The 23,388-nt window shown below is 44.6% G+C and overlaps 1 long non-coding RNA gene across 1 annotated transcript in view; it reads right to left on the bottom strand.

The window, feature by feature from the left end:
- LOC138260788 (uncharacterized) overlaps window positions 1-20,174 on the bottom strand; it is a 53,079-nt gene extending 32,905 nt beyond the window's left edge. The window contains exon 1 of the long non-coding RNA XR_011198989.1: window positions 19,969-20,174. This is a non-coding gene — a long non-coding RNA (uncharacterized lncRNA). The remainder of the gene's footprint in view (window positions 1-19,968) is intronic.
- Window positions 20,175-23,388: the final 3,214 nt, after the last annotated feature.

Raw genomic sequence — 23,388 nt, forward strand, 5'->3', positions numbered from 1 at the left:
ATACAATTGGTCAAGATGTGCTCTCTCATGATCAGATTGTATAACCCCTCATAAGTATCTACCTTGTTACCAATAATCCAGCCCTCTAGTGCCTTTAGTGAAATGTCCACAAAGTCAACCCAAGACTGGGTACTGACCTTCTGGGTGTCCCTGAACTTTATTCTATATTGCTCTGGGGTCAGACCAAACTTCTTGGCTAAGCACCTCTTCATACTAGGGTATGAATCTGCCTCCTCCCCCCTAAAGGTCAGAAGCCTATCCCTCCCTGAGTTGGGGACCAACTCCCACAAAAGGGAACCCTAGTATTGAGGTCTAACCCTTCTCATTTGGAGTGCCCTCTCAAAGGCCCCCAGCCACTTATCTATGTCATCCCCCTCTACATAAGCAGGAACTACCCCCTTGGGTAACCTGGGGCAAACTCCCCCACCCATGGACACCTCAGCTTCTTTATCGCTGCTTCCATCTCTTTTTTCTTTGTATGCCCACTTTTTCTTTTCTAGGGCCAGCTTCTCTGCTTCCAAAGCTATGTATGCTAGCTGGGCCTCCAGCTCTCTTTCTCTGATGGATGGGTTCTCTCCTCCTGAAAGGACCCCCTTCCCACCACTAGCTTTGGATCTGCCCCTAGTGACTGTGTTTACTGAGGACTGTTCTTCCTCATCCTCACTTGGGCTCAGATGCCTTCCCTCCCCTGAGTGGTTAGAGCTTGCATCCTCCCTTCTTTCTCCCTCCTCTGAAGCTTCTTCTGACTCTACCTCTTGGGCCTCAGCCCATGCTGTCAGGGATGTGATCAGGATTTGCTTCCTGAGATCAGTGGTTGCAGGCAACCCTCTTTCAATACACAACCCCCTAAGCTGGACTACTGTCAGTGTGGGTAGGCTAGCCAGATCAAGCTCCATGGTTCCCTAGTTTTGTGTTAACAAAAACTTTTTGCAAAAATTGGAAACAAGAATTTAGAAAAATTACAAAAATTCAATAATTGAAATTAATCCAAATTAAAAATTAAAAAATGTTTTTGCACTAGGACAATTTAAAGGATTTTTAATTTGTTTTACTCAAAACTGTAACGTGATATTGAACACAAGTACAGGATCCCGTCGCTGCTTCCAATTATGTTGGAAAATGGGTTATTGGTAGGGCAGGTAGGTACCTACACCTAGCAACAAGCCACTAACCTCCACATAGATACAGTTGGGTCTCAGTAAATTAATCCCAGCTCAACCCTTGGTAGCTTGGCAACGAGCGTCAAGGCTTAACTTAGGAGACAAAGTGTAAAGCATTCAAATATCACAAAACAGTAATTAAATAAAACACAGGAAACAGTTTAAAAATCCAAAACCAATTTATAAAAATAGTTTATATTTTTATCTTTAAAATGACACAAAAACGATTAAAATCGGTTCAGGGGAACCGGAGATATGAATTTTTAAAGAATTATTACTTTTCTAGCGCTTAGAAACAAAAAGCGCCAATCGGGTCATCTGGTTGCACCTCGACCGTGGCAAAGTCAAACTTTCAGGCCGACCGCGATGGAGCCCTGCTCGGCTACAGGTCGCAGGAGGCCTCGGTTAAAAAGTTACCTTCTGACTTAGTCTTTATTTTGAGGTTTTTCTTCACCGGGACGAACCTGCCAGTTGAATCCGACCTCCTGGAGCCCTTGTCCGGATACGCGATGTGGGTTTCCTCGGTGGAGACTTTTACCTTCGGACTTAGTCGTTTTTTCGAGATGAAAATCCTTCGACCGGGGTAAACCTGGATCTTGATCCGACGTCCATGCAGCCCTTCTCGGATAAGATGGCTGGGAGGTCCCGGTCAACTTATTACGTTCGGACTTAGTCTCTTTTTTGGATGTTTTTCTTTAACGGGACGAACCACGAAGTCAGGCCGGGTCGCGGTTGAGGCAAGCCGGCTAGAATTTCCGCGGCGGGTCGGTCCCTCTCTGGAGCTTTTTTCCAAAAATTCTCAAATCTTTTCCAAACTTCTGGGGCTTCACCCAGATGTTCTTTTAAGGTTCTTTTGGGGTCCACAGCTCACCCCAAGGGTCCATAAGTTCTGTGATGGTCCTTGGGGGGTGCGGACTTCAACTCCCAGAATGCACCTGGCGCAAACTCCTTTTTGGCCACTGGACAGTGGTCAGCTGGTCGCTTTCTTCAGGAGTTGGTGCAGGGGACTCTGGTTAGCAATTTTTCACCTGTAGCAAACAGGGAGTCCCTCCTTGAACCAGTTGAAGCCAGGCAAAGTCCTTCTTGTGGTGAAGCCCAAGTGTGCAGCTGGTGCAGTCCTTCTGAGTGAAGGGTCCAGGTGCAGGCCAGGGGTCCAGCAGGGCAGTCCTTCTTCTTCTTTAGTTCCTTTCTTGTTGAATTCTGGAGGGGATCTGAGGCGTGGGTGCAGGTCTGCCAGTTTTATCCTTGCTCCTGGGTGAAAAGCAGGGGGGCCCTGGTTCTCCAATCAGGGACAGGGTCATCCCCCTGTGATGACCACTTCCTGGGAAGTGTGGCAAAAATCCATCCCAGAAGGCAACAGTCTCTAAAAATCCAACATGGATGAATCTGATTTTTGGAGGTTACATCTGGCTGAGCCCACCCACTGGTGTGGCTAAAAATCATAAACACACCCCTCTCCTGCCCTCTCCTAATCTAATCAAGGGGGCACCTATTTGTCTGGGGTTGCAGGATGTGGGGGTGTTGCTGGGTGCTCCAAATGTCCTTCTCTGCCTTTGAAGACCAGTTTGGCAGCCCTCCCCCTTCCTGCCTCACCATCTGCTGAGGGGAGATTCTCTCCCCCAAGCACATTCCTTTGTGTGAAGTCAGGCCACTTCACACCTCATCAAGGCAGCCTGGCAGAAGCTGCTGCAGGCTGGCCAATCAGAGCACAACAGCAAAAACAATGCAGAGCTGAAATTGGCAACTTTTTAGGTAAAGTCTAAACTTTTTACCTGGACAAGTTATATTAAATCCAACAACTGGAAGTTGTGGGATTTATTATAACAATCAATTTGATACCAAATTCTTGGTATGTAACATTTAAGGAGACTTTAAAATTTAAAATAAAGTCTGCCCATTCTAGCCTATGAAGGCCATTTACTTCAATGAGGGAAAAACGAATTTGGCTGTTTTTACCTCACCAGGGCTTATAAATCTATTTTTATAAAGTCCCTGCTTATAGTTACATGGCACCCAGTCCTAGGGGCACATAGGGCACACCTTAGGGGTGACTTATATGTAAAAATAAGGTAGTTTAAGACTTTGGAAGTACCTTTAATTCCAAAGTCGAATTTGCATATAACTTTAATTTAAAAGCAGCCAGCAAGGCAGGCTTGCTTTTAAAATGACACTGGGCACCTCAGCAGTGCACCTAGGTGTGCACCACCTATGCTGTGGTCCCTAAACCTACATGCCCTACCGGAACGAATAAACTTGAGTAATATGAGGTTCTGCCTGTTGGCTAATTCCCCTAGGAACAGTAGGGGTAATCCCCCACAGTTACAGAATTGCAAAGAGCAATTATTTAGAAGCTCGTAGCAAAAAATGGATAGCTTGAACATAAAAAATAAAATCAGTCCCATATTAAAAATTCTAAGCTGGAACATAGCAGGTTTAAAAAACAAAATGGAAGACAAAGACTGGGTTGAATTTATTAAAAAACAAGACATCAGCTGCTTCCAAGAAACTTGGTCTACTCACGCTATTGACCTAGATGGGTTCTCCACCTTCCACTTACCTGCTATTAAGCAAAAAAAAAGGAAGACCCTCGGGAGGTCTGAGTATTTGGATCAGAACTTCATTACTGAGGAACTCCGTAGTAACTCACACTGTACAAAGCAAGGGAATCCAGACGCTCGCAGTCAAATATGAGGAATGGTTACTCGAAATAGTAAATGTGTACTTCCCACCTATCAGCCGGGCTCAAGTTATGCCAGGGGTGCGACTCCTTAAAGAACATATCCTAAATAAAAGAACCAAGGATCGGAGGAACCCAGAACCAGGTCACACGAACAATCGCTCTCCCCAACTTTGTAAAACCTTTTTATTAATATATGGTGACTTTAACACTAAACCTCATTCTATTCTCTGGGATGAACAAGTAGCAGAGGAAGATTATGCCTGGAATATCCCAACGCCTCCTGTCCAACGTTGTAATGACTCCAAGAAAGGAGAATTAATCTTTGAAGCATTAATAGAAGGAGGAATCCTCACATTAAATGGGAGAACAAAGTCAGATAAAACCTTTAAATCTACCTTTCGAACTGGAAAAAGGCAAAGCATAATTGACTATATGGCAATAAACATCGAAGCCTGGCATTATGTCATCGATATGGAAATAAGGGACAGAATCGAGAGTGATCACGACCCACTGCTAATGGAGATAGTCCATCCGGACACGAGCCCAGGGAAGGCGGAGTCTCCATTCAACGGAAATAGCCTAACAATAACTAGGAGACCAAACAGGAAAAACATATTAAGGTCAAATGAGTATGAACCTTATATGAGTGTACCCAGCCAAACCTGGTTGTCATCATTTAGCACGTTCTTAAATCCATCAGTTAATGACGCTATACCCCTCCTGCATAACTTTAATAATTTGCTATTGCAAACAAAAAAGGAAAAGATCAAGCATCCTCAAATCAATCCTAAAATGATGGAGGGCTGGTTCGATGAAGAGTGTTAAAAGCTAAAAAAGACCTTATCACAAGCACTGAAGAACCGGCACTTGAATGATTCCAATGAGCAATATTTTCATGGATGTAGGCAACAGTACAAAAAATTGTTAAGATACAAAAGGAAGATATTTCCACATAAACTTTGGAAAACTTTACTGCAAGCAATAACGGCAGGGAACTCCAAAAAGTTTTGGGAGATAGTCAGGTGGGGATGCGAAGGTCCCCCGAAAAACCTAGAACTGAATATCAACCCTCAACTTTGGGTAAAGCATTTTACTGCCTTGTATCAGGAAGTGGCCAAGACAGCTCCAGGGACGACCAATAACCCAAACATCCTCACTCAAGGGCTGGCAGGCAGAAATCAAAGATTAAGTAAAGCATTTCCTCTTCAAAAGACCCACGCAGTATCTTCAAATCAGCTTGTTAGATTGGTAAACGGAACCCAGAATGTACTAGTCGCCAACGAATTTTCCAGTACAAATTCCACGCAAGTAGCCCAAGTCATTCCACGTGCAATGAAGTTAATATCGGAATTCAGTGAAAAAGAGATTAAACAAGTTATCCTCCTTCAAAAGCCGCATAAGGCTTCAGGCCCAGATGGTATCCCTTCAGATGCTTACCGCAATCAGCTAACGTTATGGTTACCTGCTCTAGCCCGTCTATTCAACAGTGTTTGGCATTACGAGGTAATCCCTCCTTCTTGGAAAGAATCAATAATTGTCCCAATTCACAAAAAAGGGCCTCGGGACATGGTGAGCAATTATAGACCTATCTCACTGCTTGATAGTGTTGGAAAGATTTTTGCCAAATTGATTCAGTCGCGTCTAGACCAATGGCTAGAGGACGGAGATTTAATACGAACACACCAAGCTGGTTTTAGGAGAGGCCAAAGTACAACAGATCAACTTTTTAAGCTAAACATGATCTGTGCTAAATACGCCACCCTTAAAAACTGTCCATTATACCTGGTCTTTGTGGATCTCCAAACAGCCTTCGACAGCGTAAATCGCCAAACATTATGGCAGTTACTGTCGGACATGGGCATACAGGGAAAAATCTTAAGGCTGCTAATTCTATTGCATACAGGAAACACTGCCAGGGTTAGATATACTACAAGAAATGATTATACGGCCGAAATTCCAATTGAGCGAGGTGTAAAACAAGGCTGCGTTTTGGCCCCAACCTTATTTAATTGTTATATAAATAAAGTAAGTCAAGTTTTGAAGGAATTAAATCTGGATGTGCCAAAACTAGCCAATGAAAGTATACCTATCTTGCTCTTTGCTGATGACGCCGTATTACTGGCAAGAACAGAGATAGCAATGCATGGACTACTTAGGGGCTTCGAATCCTTTTGTACCTCAAGGAGCATGGTAATCAATGAGGGGAAAACAAAGTTTATGATTCTTAACCAAAAACAGACGTTGCAATCGACTTTTAGGGCAAATAATAAGCCTTTGGCCCGAGTGGCCACCTATGATTACCTGGGCTGCAGATTAGATGAAAAACAGACATGGAATCCACAAATCTACAAAAGCAGAATTTCCTTGGCCCAACAAGCCGGAGCAGTACTCAGATTTGCAAAAGCTACAGGCAATCACTCCGTGAGCTCTGCACTGCTTGCATACAAAACAAAAGCAAGAGCCGCAGCACTTTACAACGCAGAGATCTGGGGATTCAGAAAGATTCCATCAATACAAGTAACCGAGAACAAACTCTTACGCCGATTACTTTGTCTAGGTAATGCTACACCAATGAATGCAATAAGAATTGATTTACAGATGAGAAAGGTTGAGGACTACATTGCTCTGGCTCCAGTAAGATACTGGATCCGTATTTGGACAAAAGAGGTTCTCAAACTATTCAGAGACATACTTAAGGACATCATGAAGTTGCAAAACCATCGGAAACTGCCCTGGTTCAAACATATCTCAACTATCCTGGCTGCTATCGGCCAGGATGACTTTTGGCTCCATCCAGAAAAAATCGGAAGGACTAGTCTAGCTGATATAAAAAATACATATTGGGAGAGAAAGACTGAGATTATGTGCGAGTCATTTAGCCCTTTATTCAAGCGGTATATTTTGTTTAACCAAGAGCTTAAACCAGCAATATTCATAGACAGTATTTATCCGGAGGAAAAAAGGGCTCTCTACTTTAAATTCCGTATGGGCACACTACCAGTGACAGCGGTGGTCAACAGATGGCAATCCGCTCCTCCGGGTAGATTAGAATGCTGTCCATGCCTTCATGGTGGTCCGGAAACACTTTCCCACTTCCTTTTATTATGCCACTTTACGCTCAAACTCCGTAAACTGTACCTTCGTCCACTTTTCAGATCTTACGGAGTTAGGAAGTGCAAGGAGGCGGAAGCGCTATGTATGCGTTCAGATGAGAAATACATTGTGACAAAGGTCTCAACTTATATCTTGGAAGCATGGAAATTACGTCTATCAATGCACCCACAGTTGGCACAGGCATAATAGCCTATGTTATCCCGTAGCTATTTAGCTTGGGAAATCGGTGCAGGGTAGTGTAAAACTGGGTTAGGCCTCGGGCTTTTATTAAATGGTTGGAAGGCACTGCAAGGTCCCAAACGATTCGTTCCAGAATTAAGACATTTTAAATATTAGATTTATAACGTTTTTCTAGAATAAGTTAAGTTTTTATGTAAATTATGGTCAAATCAGGTTTTACGATATGTATGGTAAATTGGACACATTTTGGTACATGTTAAATCAAAAATTCAAGCATAGTTTCCTTTTTACTGAGATGTTTTATTTAATGTGATTTTTATTGAGTTTGATGGATTGATATCTATTGTGTGATTATTGTTAAGGCCGGATAGGCTAATAACAATTAAATAAATGGTAAATGGTACATGCCCTACCATATACTAGGGACTTATAGGTAGGTTAACTTAGCCAATTATAATTAGCCTAATTTGCATATCCATTTTACACAGAGCACTGGCCCTGGGACTGGTAAGCAGTACCCAGGGCACAGCCAAGAGTCAGTAACCACCAGTACCTATCCAAAAAGAGTGGGGGTGATCAGGCAAAAAAAAAAGGACTTTCCTACACTGCCCCCCCCCCCCAGATGAAAGGTGATGGGTACTAACCTACACCCTGGTAGTCCTCATCAGCTAAGTGGAAAAACCTGGAAAGGCCATCTGCATTGGCATGGGCAGTCCCAGGTCTGTGCTCCACTGTGAAGTCCATCCCCTGTGGGTAAATGGACCACCTTAACAGTTTTGGGTTCTCCCCCCTCATCTGCATCAACCATCTGAGAGGTCTGTGGTCAGTTTGTACACGGAAGTGAGTGCCAAACAAGTAAGGCCTCAACTTCTTCAGGGACCAAACCACAGCAAAGGCCTCCCTCTCAATGGCACTCCATTTTTTCTCTCTGGGGAGTAGTCGCCTGCTGATGAAGGCAACTGGGTGATCATGGCCCTCTTCATTAACTTGTGCTAACACTGCCCCAATCCCTTCCTCTGAAGCATCTGTTTGCACTACAAACTCCTTGCTATAGTCAGGGGCCAGTAACACTGGTGCTGAACACATAGCCTGTTTTAGGGTGTCAAAAGCTTTCTGACACTCTGGGGTCCAAATGACCTTCTTGGGCTGTTTCTTGGAGGTAAGTTCAGTCAGAGGGGCCACTATGGTCCCAAAATTCTGAACAAACCTCCTGTAATACCCAGTCAGGCCAAGAAAGGCCCTGACCTGAGTCTGGGTTTTTGGAGCCTCCCAATCCAGGATAGTCTGGATCTTGGGCTGGAGAGGTTGTACATGGCCTCCACCAACAAGGTGGCCCAGGTACACAACAGAACTTTGCCCTATCTGGCACTTGCTTGCCTTGATAGTCAGGCCTGCTTGAAGCAAGGCCTGAAGCACTTCCTTCAGGTGGACCAGGTGGTCCCTCCAGGTGGAACTAAATACAGCTATATCATCCAGATGAGCTGCACTAAAAGATTCCAACCCAGATAGGACTCTATTCACCAACCGTTGGAAGGTGGCAGGAGCATTTTTCATGCCAAAGGGCATCACCTTGAACTGAAAGTGACCCTCTGGTGTGGAAAATGCTGACCTCTCCTTAGCTCTTGGACTTAAGGCAATCTGCCAATATCCTGAGGTCAAATCAAATGTGCTCAGGAATTTAGCAGCCCCCAACCTGTCAATGAGCTCATCAGCTCTAGGTATGGGGTGAGCATCAGTCCTAGTGACTGCATTTAGACCTCTGTAGTCCACACAGAATCTCAATTCTTTCTTCCCACCTTGGGGATTAGCTTTGGGCACCAGTACCACTGGACTGGACCAAGGACTATCAGAGGGCTCAATTACCTTGAGGTCCAACATCTTAGCCACTTCAGCTTTGATGTTGGCCTTGACCTGGTCTGACAGCCTGTACAGCTTGTTCTTGACAGGCAAGCTGTCACCAGTGTCAACATCATGGACACACCAATTGGTGAGTCCAGGGGTCAGGGAGAACAGACCAGCAAACTGTCCCAAAACTTGCTTACAGTCTTTTTGTTGCTGATCTGTTAATTTGGGAGAGAGTACCACTCCTTCCACTGACCCATCTTTTGCCTTTGAGGACAGGAGGTCTGGCAGAGGTTCACCCTCCTCCTCCTTCCCTTCATCAGTGACCATCAGCATGGTCATGTCTGCCCTGTCCTGGTGGGGTTTCATCCTGTTTACATGCAGGATCCTGTGAGGATTCCTGGGGGTGCCAAGGTCCACCAAGTAGGTGACCTCACCTTTTTTCTCTAGAATTGGATAGGGCCCAGTCCATTTGGCCTGTAGTGCCCTAGGAGCCATGGGCTCCAAAACCCACACCAGCTGTCCTGGGTGATACTCAGGCATGGTAGCCTTTTGATCATGCCAGAGCTTCATGAGCTCCTGGCTGGCCTCCAGGTTTCTGCTTGCCTTCTTCATATACTCAGCCATGCGTGACCGCAGGCCCAGTACATAATCTAGCACATTCTCCTTGGATTCTTTGAGAGGCTTTTCCCAAGACTCTCTCACCAAGCACAATGGGCCTCTTACAGGGTGCCCAAACAGTAACTCAAAGGGGCTGAATCCAACCCCCTTCTGTGGCACCTCTCTGTAGGCAAACAGCAGGCATGGGAGGAGGACATCCCATCTCCTCCTGAGTTTGTCAGACAAACCCATGATCATGCCCTTCAGGGTCTTATTGAATCTTTCCACCAGACCATTGGTCTGTGGATGGTAGGGTGTGCTGAACTTATAAGTAACACCACACTCCTCCCACATGGCTTTCAGATAGGCTGACATAAAATTTGTGCCCCTATCTGAGACCACCTCCTTTGGGAATCCCACTCTGGTGAACACACCAAGTAGGGCCCTAGCCACTGTGGGAGCAGTGACTGTCCGGAGGGGTATTGCCTCAGGGTACCTGGTGGCATGGTCCACAACCACCACAATGTACCTGTTACCTGAGGCAGTTGGTGGGTCTAGGGGACCAACAATGTCAATCCCCACCCTCTCAAAGGGAGTCCCAACCACTGGCAGTGGTATCAAGGGAGCCTTTGGCTTGCCCCCTGTCTTGCCACTGGCTTGACAGGTGACACAGGAGCTGCAAAACTCCCTGACTTTCTCTGACATTTGGGGCCAATAGAAATGGTTGACCAGCCTGTTCCAGGTCTTGGTCTGTCCCAAATGACCAGCTAAGGGGATATCATGGCTTAAGGTAAGGAGGAATTCTCTATACTTTTGGGGGACCACTACTCTCCTAGTAGCCCCTTCTTTGAGGGCTCTTGCCTCAGTGTAGAGAACTCCATCCTCCCAGTAAACCTTGTGGGTACCACTGGTATCCCCTTGTTCTTGCCTGGCAGCAGTCTGCCTCAGGCCCTCAAGAGTGGGACACTCTCTTTGTCCCTGGCACAAGTCTTCTCTGGTGGGCCCAACTGCCCCTTGCAGTTCTGCCAAGTCAGGCAGAGTTTGCAGGGAAAATGTCCCTCCCTCAGAGTTCAGATCCTCCCCCCCAGGGTTGGATTCTTCCTGACCCTCTGTACTTGTTGGGGCTGGCAAGCTAGACCCAGTGCCCTTTCTCTTCTTCTTGGAGGCTTGGCCCATTGTTCCAGGGTCTAAGTGTCCAGCATTTCCCTGTTGTGCTGCCTGTGACCTGGTCACAGCACACACCCATTCAGGGAGGTCCAGCATCTGTGCATGGACCCTTCTCTCCACTTCTGACCACTCAGATGCTTCAAGATCATTTCCCAGCAGACACTCTACTGGGAGGGCAGGAGCTACAGCTACTTTTTTAGGGCCAGTCACACCTCCCCATTCCAGACTCACCATAGCCATGGGATGGAGTTTGGTTCTGGTATCTGCATAAGTCACCTGGTGGAAGACACCAGGTAAGACCTGCTCTGGAGAAACCAGCTTTTCTGTGACCATTGTCACACTGGCTCCTGTATCTCTCAGAGCTTCCACTTCAGTCCCATTGACTTTAGGCCTCTGCCTATACCTCTCCATGATGGGAGGTAAGGTGGCCATAGTTGCAATGTCCACCCCACCCACGGATACTAAGGTGACCTCAGTGTACCCTGACTCCACCCCTGGGCCAACTTCCACCCCCAACCCTACACTAGCAATCCCCTGGGATTGCCCACCAGTGGGGGGCTTCTTGGAGCAGATAGCATCTCCTCTTTTATGTCCTGGCTGATGACAGTCAAAACACTTGCCGGCCTTAGCAAGCTCCTGAAACCTTCCTGCTTTAGCAGGGTCATAATTCTTTCCCTGATACCCTTTCCCTTTAAAAGTGAATTGGCTCGGGGCTCCCCCTCCCTGAGAAGTTTTTGGGGACTCTTGTGAGGACTCTTTGGGTTTTTTGTCATCTTTTCCCTGGTTCTTCCCCTGAGAAGAACCATGTCCTCCCTTTTTCTGATCACCCCCTGGGGGCTTCTGGTTAACCCTAGTTCTTAACCAGTCATCTGCTGCCTCCCCCAGCTCTCTGGGGTTGGTCAACCTAGAGTCTACTAGATACTGGCGGAGCCTCTCTTGGACACAATTAGTTAGAAGGTGCTCCCTCATAATCAAATTGTACAGCCCCTCAAAGGTACTTACCCTGTTGCCCTGTATCCAGCCCTCCAGTGCCTTTACTGAAATGTCCACAAAGTCCACCCAGGACTGGGTGCTTGTCTTTTGGGTGTCCCTAAACTTAAGCCTATACTGTTCTGGGGTTAGACCAAACTTTTTAGTCAAGCAACTCTTCATACTGGGGTATGAGTCTGCATCCTCCCCACTCATGGTTAGGAGCCTATCCTTCCCAGAGTTGGGAACTAACTCCCAAAGAAGTGAACCCCAGTACTGAGGCTTGACTTTCCTCATCTGGAGGGCCCTCTCAAAGGCCCCCAGCCATTTATCTATGTCATCCCCCTCTACATAGGCAGGAACCACCCCTTTGGGTAATCTGGGGGCAAAACCCCCACCCAGGGACACCTCAGCTTCTTTCTCGCTGCCACCATCTCTTTTCTCTTTGCTTGCCCACTTTTTCTTTTCTAGGGCCAGCTTCTCTGCTTCCAAAGCTGTGTATGCTAGCTGGGCCTCCAGCTCTCTTTCTCTGATGGATTGGTTCTCTCCTCCTGAAGGGACCCCCTTCCTACCACTAGCTTTGGGCCTGCCCCTAGTGACTGTATCTACTGAGGACCGTTCTTCCTCTTCCTCCCTTAGGCTCGGATGCCTTCCCTCCCCTGAGTGGTTAGAGTTAGCATCTTCCCCTTTTTCTTCCTCCTCTGGAGCTTCCTCTGTCTCTACCTCTTGGGCCTCAGCCCATGCTGTCAGGGATTTAATCAGGATTTGCTTCCTGAGATCAGTGGTTGCAGGCAACCCTCTCTCAATACACAACCCCCTAAGCTGGACTACTGTCAGTGTGGGTAGTTTAGCCAGATCAAGCTCCATGGTTCCCTAGTTTTGTGTCAACAAAAACTTTTTGCAAAAATTGGAAACAAGAATTTAGAAAAATTACAAAAATTCAATAATTGAAATTAATCCAAATTAATAATTAATAAAATGTTTTAAAAATTAACAATTAAAAATTTAAAAAAATAATAATTTTTGCACTAAGACAATTTAAAGGATTTTAAATTTGTTTTACTTAAACTGTAACGTGATACTGAACAGAAGTACAGGATCCCACCGCTGCCACCAAAAATGTTGGAAAATGGGTTATTGGTAAGGGCAGGTAGGTACCTACACCTAGCAACAAGCCACTAACCTCCAATTAGGTACAGTTAGGTCTCAGTAAATTAATCCCAGCTCAACCCTTGGTAGCTTGGCAACGAGCGTCAAGGCTTAATTTAGGAGACAGTGTGTAAAGCATTCAAATATCACAAAACAGTAATTAAATAAAACACAGGAAACAGTTTAAAAATCCAAAACCAATTTATAAAAATAGTATATATTTTTATCTTTAAAATGACACAAAAACGAATACAATTGGTTCAGGGGAACCGGAGATATGAATTTTTAAAGTATTATTATTTTTCTAGCGCTTAGAAACAAAAAGCACCAATCGGGTCATCTGGTTGCACCAGGACCGGGGAAAAGTCAAAGTTTCAGGCCGACCGCGATGGAGCCCTGCTCGGCTACAAGTCGCGGGAGGCCTCGGTTAAAAAGTTACCTTCTGACTTAGTCTTTATTTTGAAGTTTTTCTTCACCGGGACGAACCTGCCAGTTGAATCCGACCTCCTGGAGCCCTTGTCCGGATACGCGATGTGGGTTTCCTCGGTGGTGATTTCTACCTTCGGACTTAGTCGTTTTTTCGAGATGAAAATCCTTCGACCGGGGTAAACCTGGATCTTGATCCGACGTCCGTGGAGCCCTTCTCGGATACGATGGCTGGGAGGTTCCGGTCAACTTTTTACGTTCGGACTTAGTCTCTTTTTCGGATGTTTTTCTTTACCGGGACGAACCACGAAGTCAGGCCGGGTCGCGGTTGAGGCAAGCCGGCTAGAATTTCCGCGGCGGGTCGGTCACTTTATGGAGCTTTTTTTCAAAAATTCTCAAATCTTTTCCAAACTTCTGGGGCTTCACCCAGATGTTCTTTTAAGGTTCTTTTGGGGTCCACAGCTCACCCCAAGGGTCCAGAAGTTCTGTGATGGTCCTTGGGGGGTGCGGACTTCAACTCCCAGAATGCACCTGGCGCAAACTCCTTTTTGGCCACTGGGCAGTGGTCAACTGGTCACTTTTTTCAGGAGTTGGTGCAGGGGACTCTGGTTTAGCAATTTTTCACCTGCAGCAAACAGGGAGTCCCTCCTTGAACCAGTTGAAGCCAGGCAAAGTCCTTCTTGTGGTGAAGACCAAGTGTGCAGCTGGTGCAGTCCTTCTGAGTGCAGGGTCCAGGTGCAGGCCAGGGGTCCAGCAGGGCAGTCCTTCTTCTCCTTGTAGTTCCTTCTTCTTGAAATTTGGTGGGGATCTGAGGTGTGGGTGCAGGTCTCCCACTTTTATCCTTGCTCCTGGGTGAAAAGCAGGGGGGCCCTGGTTCTCCAATCAGATACAGGGTCGTCCCCCTATGATGACCACTTCCTGGGAAGTGTGGCAAAAATCCATCCCAGAGGGCAACAGTCTCTAAAAATCCAACATGGCTGAATCTGATTTTTGGAGGATAGATCTGGCTGAGCCCACCCACTGGTGTGGCTAAAAATCATAAACACACCCCTCTCCTGCCCTCTCCTAATCTAATCAAGGGGGCACCTAATTGTCTGGGGTTGCAGGATGTGGGGGTGTTGCTGGGTGCTCCAAATGTCCTTCTCTGCCTTTGAAGACCAGTTTGGCCGCCCTCCCCCTTCCTGCCTCACCATCTGCTGAGGGGAGATTTCTCTCCCCCAAGCACATTCCTTTGTGTGAAGTCAGGCCACTTCACACCTCATCAAGGTAGCCTGGCAGAAGCTGCTGCAGGCTGGCCAATCAGAGCACAGCAGCAAAAACAATGCAGAGCTGAAATTGGCAACTTTTTAGGTAAAGTCTAAACTTTTTACCTGAACAAGTTATATTAAATCCAACAACTGGAAGTTGTGGGATTTATTACAACAAATAATTTGATACCAAATTCTTGGTATGTAACATTTAAGGAGACTTTAAAATTTAAAATAAAGTCTGCCCATTCTAGCCTATGAAGGCCATTTACTTCAATGAGGGAAAAACGAATTTGGCTGTTTTTACCTCACCAGGGCGTATAAATCTATTTTTATAAAATCCCTGCTTATAGTTACATGGCACCCAGCCCTAGGGGCACATAGGGCACACCTTAGGGGTGACTTATATGTAAAAATAAGGTAGTTTAAGACTTTGGAAGTACCTTTAATTCCAAAGTCGAATTTGCATATAACTTTAATTTAAAAGCAGCCAGCAAGGCAGGCTTGCTTTTAAAATGACACTGGGCACCTCAGCAGTGCACCTAGGTCTGCACCACCTATGCTGTGGTCCCTAAACCTACATGCCCTACCATATACTAGGGACTTATAGGTAGGTTAACTTAGCCAATTATAATTAGCCTAATTTGCATATCCATTTTACACAGAGCACTGGCCCTGGGACTGGTAAGCAGTACCCAGGGCACAGCCAAGAGTCAGTAACCACCAGTACCTATCCAAAAACAGTGGGGGTGATCAGGCAAAAAAAAAAAGGACTTTCCTACAGGGAGCAGGCAGAACAACTGCAGAACAACTCCACCTAGCTCAGGCGTCTTGGATGCAGAGGTGTGCTTGGCTATTTGTGGTACAAACAGGAGCTGCAGTTGCCGGCTTTACCACTGGAATGGTGCAGGTGAGGAAAAGGATGTAAAAACTTAGCAACTGAGCCACTGGTGATGTTGGACACAGTTATTGTGTTGTGCCGTTACATAGCAGTGTCGAGTAACGGTGTTATTGACTGGACAGGCTACCATCAAGCCTTGGAAGTGGTAAGGTGGAGAAGAAACTTGGGGCCAGATGTAGCAAAGGGTTTTACCCATTCTGTGTCTATGGGAAAATGTGTTCGTACATATGGCCTTGCTCCCTTCAGGAGGTCCTGTGGAAAAGTAAGTGCCAGCTGTAACTTGGCAGGCAGCCGGATTATACCTCCCACAATGCACTGGAACACTTACATGTGGGTGATCCCGATGGCTAGAGCTTCTTCTCTTCCGGTAGGTGCTTTTTACCTACGGAGGACAGGGGACTAGTATCACTAGTCCAAGGGAGTCTTGACTTGCCTTTGGCTCACAATTTCCTTCTTACTCGAAAAATTTGGTTTTGGTCCAGGACGAGCCGCAGTCTAGCAGTCCCAAGAAGGTTGCCACAGGTTCAAGGCATCACACCTTTGGTTTGTGCAGGTTCCTGTCACAGTCAATGTGGGTCTTTCTTGTCCTTTCTTCACAAGTTGCTGCAGATCTGAGGTTCTGGTACCAGGGGATCCTTTTAAGTCCTAGATTTAGGAGTGATAGAGTTGTGAGTTCAAGTAACCAATGGGCTTCTAGACTCAGTGGCTAATCTGCCTCTCAGGTGAACATATCCACTGGGATATGGCACGTTTTCTTTTCAGAACCCTCTATTTTGACACGTTTTAAGGTGATTGATGTCTTCCTCAGCAGCACAGACCAGGCTGCCCACCCTAGAGGTGTGGCTAGTTTTTTGGGGGTGTATGCCTCCTAACCAACTATTTTCCCGCCTGCCCTGGTGTGCCTGGGGGCAGGGATATGGTTCTGTCCCCCACTGGGTCCAGCTGGCTTGCATATCAGAGGTGGAGTGCCCTTTGAAGCTCATCCCCTTGATCTACCACTTCACTGCCCTTCTTGGGAGGGAGGATATAGGACCTCCTTCCCATCCAGGCCATTGTACTGACTCCTGGGAGTGTTCACATTTATGCTTGGGGTCAGAATCCTTTCTAGGTAACAGCAGCTGTGAGCTGGCAGCCATAGCATAGGAAACCTGGGCCACCTCAGTGGACAACCTCTAAAGCTACTCTCTGGGTCCCTGCCACATGGCCCCTCAATGCAAGATTCATTTCAGGGGTAAGAAGGAATATTATTTGGTACTAAACATGACCCATTTCAGCAATACCATAATGGAGCTGGCAACCTCGGGTTTGCTCGGGTGCCATCCCATTTTATCCTGCGGATCGTTGTTCACTTATTGTAGCCTTCAATAGAAAAGGCCACTATAGGGACATATAGGCTTGCACTTTTATGTCCACATGTTTAGTATAATACACCCTCCCTTCTGGGCTCAGGAGTCCTTTTTTTGTGGTGACTCACATATATTAAATATAGTGCTAGGTCTGTGCAACATATGATGTGGGCACAGTCGGGTTTGAGCAATTTGCAGTGCTCCTGCAGTCTACGGTGACAAGCCTGCTGTCAGTAGTACACTTGGGTCACTCAGGGTTCTTCAGGCCCTAATGACCCACTTTAAGACCCATGCCCTGGGTACCACTGGTACTATATACTAGGGACCAAACTTCTGCATCGCCGGTCCACTGCATCCCCTCTCATCTTGACGAGCCTGGTCCCTGGAACACAGGAGCTGGGTCCAAGTGTCCCTGACAGTCCAGTGGCCCTTCTGTCCAAATTTGGTGGAGGTAAGTCCCCACGCCAGACAGTAAACCTGTGTACTGCGTGAACTGCAGCTGTTCGAGCTTCTGTGCACTTTTGCAAGTCTTCCTTTTTGAAAAGCCTAGCCCAGGTCCCCAGCACTCTGTCCTGCATTGCCCAACTCGCTGGGTTTGACTCTGACTTCGGGGGACCCTCTTTTGTTGTGCTGAGATGACCACCATGCTCAGATCTTCTAAACACCTGTTCAGGTGCTTCTGTGGGTACTGCCTGCTTCTGCGTGGGCTCTCTCTGTTGCTGAGTGCCCCAATTGTCTCTTCCACCAAGGGGCAACCTCCTGGTCCTTCCTGGGCCTTGGCAGCACCCAAAATCCTCAACCACGACTCTTGCAGCTAGCAAGGCTTGTTTGTGTTTTGTCTGCGTGGAAACCACTCTGCATCCTCCAGCATGCCGTGGGACATCTTCTGACCTAAGCAGAAGTTCCTGGCACCTTCTGTTGTTGCAGAATCTTTGGCTTCTTCCACCCAGAGGCAGCCCTTTTGCACCTTCATCCAGGGTTTTGTGGGCTCCTGCCCCCTCTGGACTCTTGCGTGACTCTTGGACTTGGTCCCCTTCCTTTGCAGGTCCTCAGGTCCAGGAATCCGTCTTCAGTGCTTTGCAGTCAGTTGTTGCCTTTTCAGAATCCCCTATCTCAACTTTAACATCTTTCTGGGGTAGTAGGGTAGCTTTACTCCTACTTTCCAGGGTCTTGGGGTGACACCCTTAGAGTTTTCTTGCACTCCCAGCGACCCTCTACACACTACACTAGGCCTGGGGTCCATTTGTGGTGCGCATTCTACTTTCAGAGTATATGGTTTGAGTTGCCCCTAGACCTATTGTCTCCTAATGCATTCTATTGTGCAGGGAGACCTTTCTACATGGGAACACAATTTAAAATAGCTATACAATTTGACACAAAATAAACCTAAAAATCCTACAGCAGGAGCACAGCAACAACAAACTTAGTGACTGTGAGTGGCTGCTGGCTGCTTCATTTTGTGTTCAGTTGCATTTAACTCTATTTTCTTGGCACAAAATGGATCCTCAGGTCGATTTGGAGCATGAGGGTACATTGTGTGGTAGGAAAATAAAATTAAATGTTGATTTATACTTCTCATGTACTTTCACATACTTTTGCTGTATTTTTGATTAATTACCCTACAGTGAATTTGCAAGTTACACCCACCTCTATCAGCCGCTTACACTAGCTATGGTCATAGTTCCTGTGCTCCTGTGGTAGGATTTTTCTCCTAATTATGCTAACAGTATAATTGCATATTTTCAGTAATTTTATATCAAACGAGTAACACAAGATTTCCAAGATGAACAAAAGTTGATAACTGTCCAATCCATTCAAAAGGTAAGTTAAAACACATAAATAGTAGAACATAGGGGAAAGAGCCTCAATCATCATGATACATTTTTTTGTTCCTTTTTATGCTGTTGCACTGCCACACAAGAATAGTTCTAATGCACCACAACAGAACTCCTGTTCACTCCTGTCCACCACAGAAACCTTTCATACCTCACCCTAGAAAAGTCCTTTACCTCCAGAGTATGGATTGGAAAATAAGTGTATGTCATATAAAATATTTCTTTACATATCAACTCATTTTTATCCACCTCTCAATTATCAACGGTTCATGCATTCAGTTTTCGTTGAGGAGGATTCCAGTATTAAGGAATTTAAGTGAACAGAGCCAATGCCTTTTCCGATAATAGAAGGCCTTTTGTTAAAGAGGAAACATTTCTGCTGGGTTTTAGGTAGGCGTTTACAGTTATAAATTCAGGAAGTTCAGCAATACTTGTATGAATGGCCAATGTTAAACATTTTTAAAGGGATGAGGGCACAACATTTTTAAGTAAGTATTTATTAGGGTTGCAATCTAATTTTTAAGTTGTCCTTTGAGGAGGAAATTGAAAGAATGAAATGGTTACAGCACCTCAAAAGTGGTTAGGCTTTGGCAACCAATCCTCTTGGAGACGACAAACAGCAAATTAATTGAGAGACAGAACTGCGTTACAGGCCTACGCCCATCTACTGAAGCAAAATGAGCCCTATGGGAAAATATGCAATGTGCTGACCTCATTTCACCTTGGAAAATTCATAAGCCTTTGGTCTTCTACCAAAATTGCTGCAACTGTTCCTTTAGAAAAGACATCCTCCTTACATTCACAAATCCTGGCCAACTATTGCCAAATGTACCTCTTGCCTGCAATGGCCAAATTAATTGAAAGCCATGTTAATCGTACACTATCACAATATATAGTGAATGGTCTCAATAAGTTCCAGTCTGGCTTTCACCCTTATTACATCACTGAGACCATGTTGATGGGTTTCCCAAATAAAGTTAAACATTTTAAAGTCTCCAAACCTCCTTGATTTTAATCTTTTCTGGGTTATTGCTATTAGAGTGTTGATGCAAATTATCTTCCCTGTTTTCTTAATGAGATTTGTCTGATTTTATATTGCTATTGTAATTTTATTTTATGCATATTTTATTTTTCCTCCGCGCTTGCTACAGTTTTTTATATGGCACGTCTCACTCTTAAGCATATCAACAGATTTTGCTGTATTTCCCTCTGATTTCTTTTTCAATAAAGCATATTTAAAAATAAAATATGCCTTGGAAAAACCTGTCCCAGTGAAACGTCTGGTGAAAATTTGTTTTAGGGCAGACTCGGTTTACCAAAATATGTAAATAAAGGTGTAATGTCACACTTACCTGGTTATCTTCAAGGTCATCATTCATAAGACGGTTGTAGTCTCTCCTGAATTGGTCTACAAGTGGTGCAGCACTGATCACTGTCACCGTAATAAAAAGAGCTAGAGTGCCTTTCAACAGGACACCCATTCTGTGTTTACTTCTGTCCACCAGTAAGCTGGCACTGCAGCCCTGAGACCTGTGCTTTTTCTTTTGTATGTGGGAAGCCTAACCCACAAATGAATTACCAATATGATTTCACGTCCAGGACGGTGACTGTAAGCTACTGAAAGGGAGTTGTCAAACACTCCCAGTGTATGTAGTGTTAATTGGCCTGCTCTTCATTAGCATTTAATTGCATTGCTGTTTTAAACTCAGTGTTGTAATCAGCTTCCAGGAATGCGCAATTACAGGAAGTCTACCTCTGAATGCCAAGAAATATATGGGAACTCTATGAATGCAACATAATAAAATGTCAATGCCATGCAATGTTTTGTGGGCACTTGTTCTTAACAATGCTTGTTTATCTCACTTGTGCCATTTCAATGCACCTTAAATAACATCCGTGACTTTTGCCAAACTGAACAGTACACATTTTATCGGCCTCAGAAGGGAGACATGCAGAACGTTTAACTCACTAACTCACTTTAACTGCACCAAATGTACTCTTATATTTTTCTATTGTGATAAGAACACAGCCATACTGAAAACCTTTTTTCTTAATTCCAGCTTTGATTTGTTTTCTTTCTTTCTTTCTTTCTTTCTTTCTTTCTTTCTTTCTTTCTTTCTTTCTTTCTTTCTTTCTTTCTTTCCTTCATAATATTTATTGTGTTGATCTAGCCATGGGGGCAATGTAGCTCTCTCCCTAGAAGCTAACACTGGTGGGAAGTAGCAATAAAATAGTAGCAACCTGACTACAACAGAATTGAATGATAGGATGCTAGTAAGATGGGCTATAGTACTAGAAGGCTTGCAATTTTAGTGTAGTAAAATAACCTCATATAGATTTTAAGGTCTGTTAACAAGTATTGGATTAATGAGTTTCAGGGTTAAGCAAGCGACATAGCAGTTTTAATGCTTTTTAGGTTTGGGATCTCCAGAAGAAAGTGTGATTTGAGGTAAGGTGGGAGTCAAAAGTGCAGATCCATATCTGCTATAAACAGCTAATTTGAAGTTGACACCTGCTCCTATGATGACTAGTGGAGATGTGTTAGAGTTGGAGTAGTCAGATGTTTATGCAATAGAAACCAGATGTGGTGCAGTGTCCAGAGTTGTTATGAGAGGCACAACTGGAGTCTTGGGAGGGCCTTCTGGTAGAGTAATCGTGCAGGTAAGGTCCGAAAGTATAAGAACATGGGCTGCTGACTTGAAGTCAGAAGCAGGCATTGTGTCCCTAATTGTCTTAAGCAGGTGGAGTTAATAAGATTGAGTGTTCACCAATTTTCTAAAGTATTTGCTGAGGTTGGGGTATGGCTGGATAGTGAAACCTAGATATTTGTAACTCTTGTGGGGGAATCATTGTTGCACAGAAGCATTTTGTTTTATTTGAGTTTCATTTTAGAGAGAAGGTAACCTTTCAGTTACATAGCTTCTCTATGAAGTATTTCAAAATTGTTGAATTTGCTGTTCTGGAGACTTTGAAACATATCTGAGTATCTTTATTTGCATTTTTAAACGTCCTTGTCTTGGAGCACCACTGTCAGGCATTCCATGCAGATGGTAAAAAGGTAGGATGAGAGAATAGAACCTTGAGATACTTCTTAGACCACAAGGCGAGATGATGATTTGAATGAGTCTACCTTTATAAAATATGATCTTGTTTCCATGTAAGACTGAATCATGTTTTGAACTTGTATTTCAATATTCATTCTATAGGAAAGTATGTTAATCTAGGAAGAGTGGGTGTATTGGTGAACAATGACAATTGATCTAATAGAACGTGAAAGTAGGCATTTTCTTCATCCATGATTTTCAAAATGTTATCTATAATTCAAATGGAAGTTCTCAAAGGTCTGTGTTATAACGAGAAGTCATATTGGACTTTGTTTGATAGGCTCTTGTTGACAATATGAGTCAGAGAATGTTTACCAGCTGCTTCACAAATATTTTTTCCCAGGAAGAGTAAGTGGTAATTGCCTTGAGGTTTTGCAAGTCATCCACATTGAGATTTGGGTTTTTGAGCGAGGTTTAGACTTGGCTGGGCTTGAAATTAGAAGGAAATTTGCCTTCAGCCAGAAAAGTGTTTACAATTTTCATTAAAAGAAGAGGAATGTCTTATACTGCAGATTGAAAGTGAAGGTGCCCTTTTGTTTTTTTACAGTAAATATTAAAGGCAAATATACATAACTGAAATGTCCTGCTTATTGACACCAACAGGCATTGTTCCATGTGTTTCATTCTCAGCCAGTGTGTTGGACTTGTCAGGGTCAGACACATGGACTTAGTTGAAAATTGAATCTGAAGTGCAGCCAGTCTCCAAACTCAGGAACAGTATGGCTTCAAATCAAAACATAGTCTGCAAATCAAAACACAATGTAATAACTCATTGCATCATTCAGATAGCCGCAATGCAGTGTACCATGCAAACAGTAACACTACTGGGCATCATAGTCAGCTAAAGCTGCCTCTAGTGAAACAAAAAGAGTCATTTTAATCCTGTGCAAGAAAAGCAGATATTTTGTAGAAGGGAGTTTAACACGAAGACTGACTGAGCAGTCTTGTCATCGGGGCCCCAGTCCATGAAAAAGTTCTTAGATTCCTGTTGATACATAATCGCAGCAAGACAGCCAAAGCTTTCTCTAACCAGATCTAAAGAATTATGTCAATGCCTTAAAAATCTAATAATGAATGTAATAGAAGAGGTGGTGTGGCTGAAGGAAACCTGAGCAGATGCACCCACCAAGAGCCCTTTCCCCCCGGGGAATTTACAATGCATTGTGAAAGAAGAAGGGTAAGGATGCACAAAGCTGGTGTACATGAAGGCTCCGGTTCAGAGTTTGAGACCAAAAAAATGTTTTTTTGTTATGGAACAAACCTATTTTAGTAGTCAGTAACTTTTTACCTACTCCTAAAATATGTTTTGAAATAGATAAGAAATCGCAATTTGGAAGGAGCTTGCTGTAGGGCTACCTTCCAAATAGCGATTCCTATCCATATCCACTTGTATCAATAGTTTAGGTGGTCACAGTGGTTGTAAATCATTGAAAAGTTGCAGATCCCCATGATGGCCCAGTAATCAGTTCACAAAAGGGAAGGGGTCCTTTGCGGATTCTTTTCCACCTATGAATGTTAAGTTTGTTTAGAAGTAGGCAGTCGTCCACATGATGGTTGAGAACTCAAAGTCAAAAAAGTTTTTTTTTTCTTTTTAAATGCAGCCAAGTTTCCTTTCAAATTACTTTATTGAAATGCAATTACAGACATGGTGGTTTGCTGATGCCAACA

The sequence above is a fragment of the Pleurodeles waltl genome, chromosome 10, assembly GCF_031143425.1.
Source record: "Pleurodeles waltl isolate 20211129_DDA chromosome 10, aPleWal1.hap1.20221129, whole genome shotgun sequence".
Lineage (NCBI taxonomy): Eukaryota > Metazoa > Chordata > Amphibia > Caudata > Salamandridae > Pleurodeles > Pleurodeles waltl.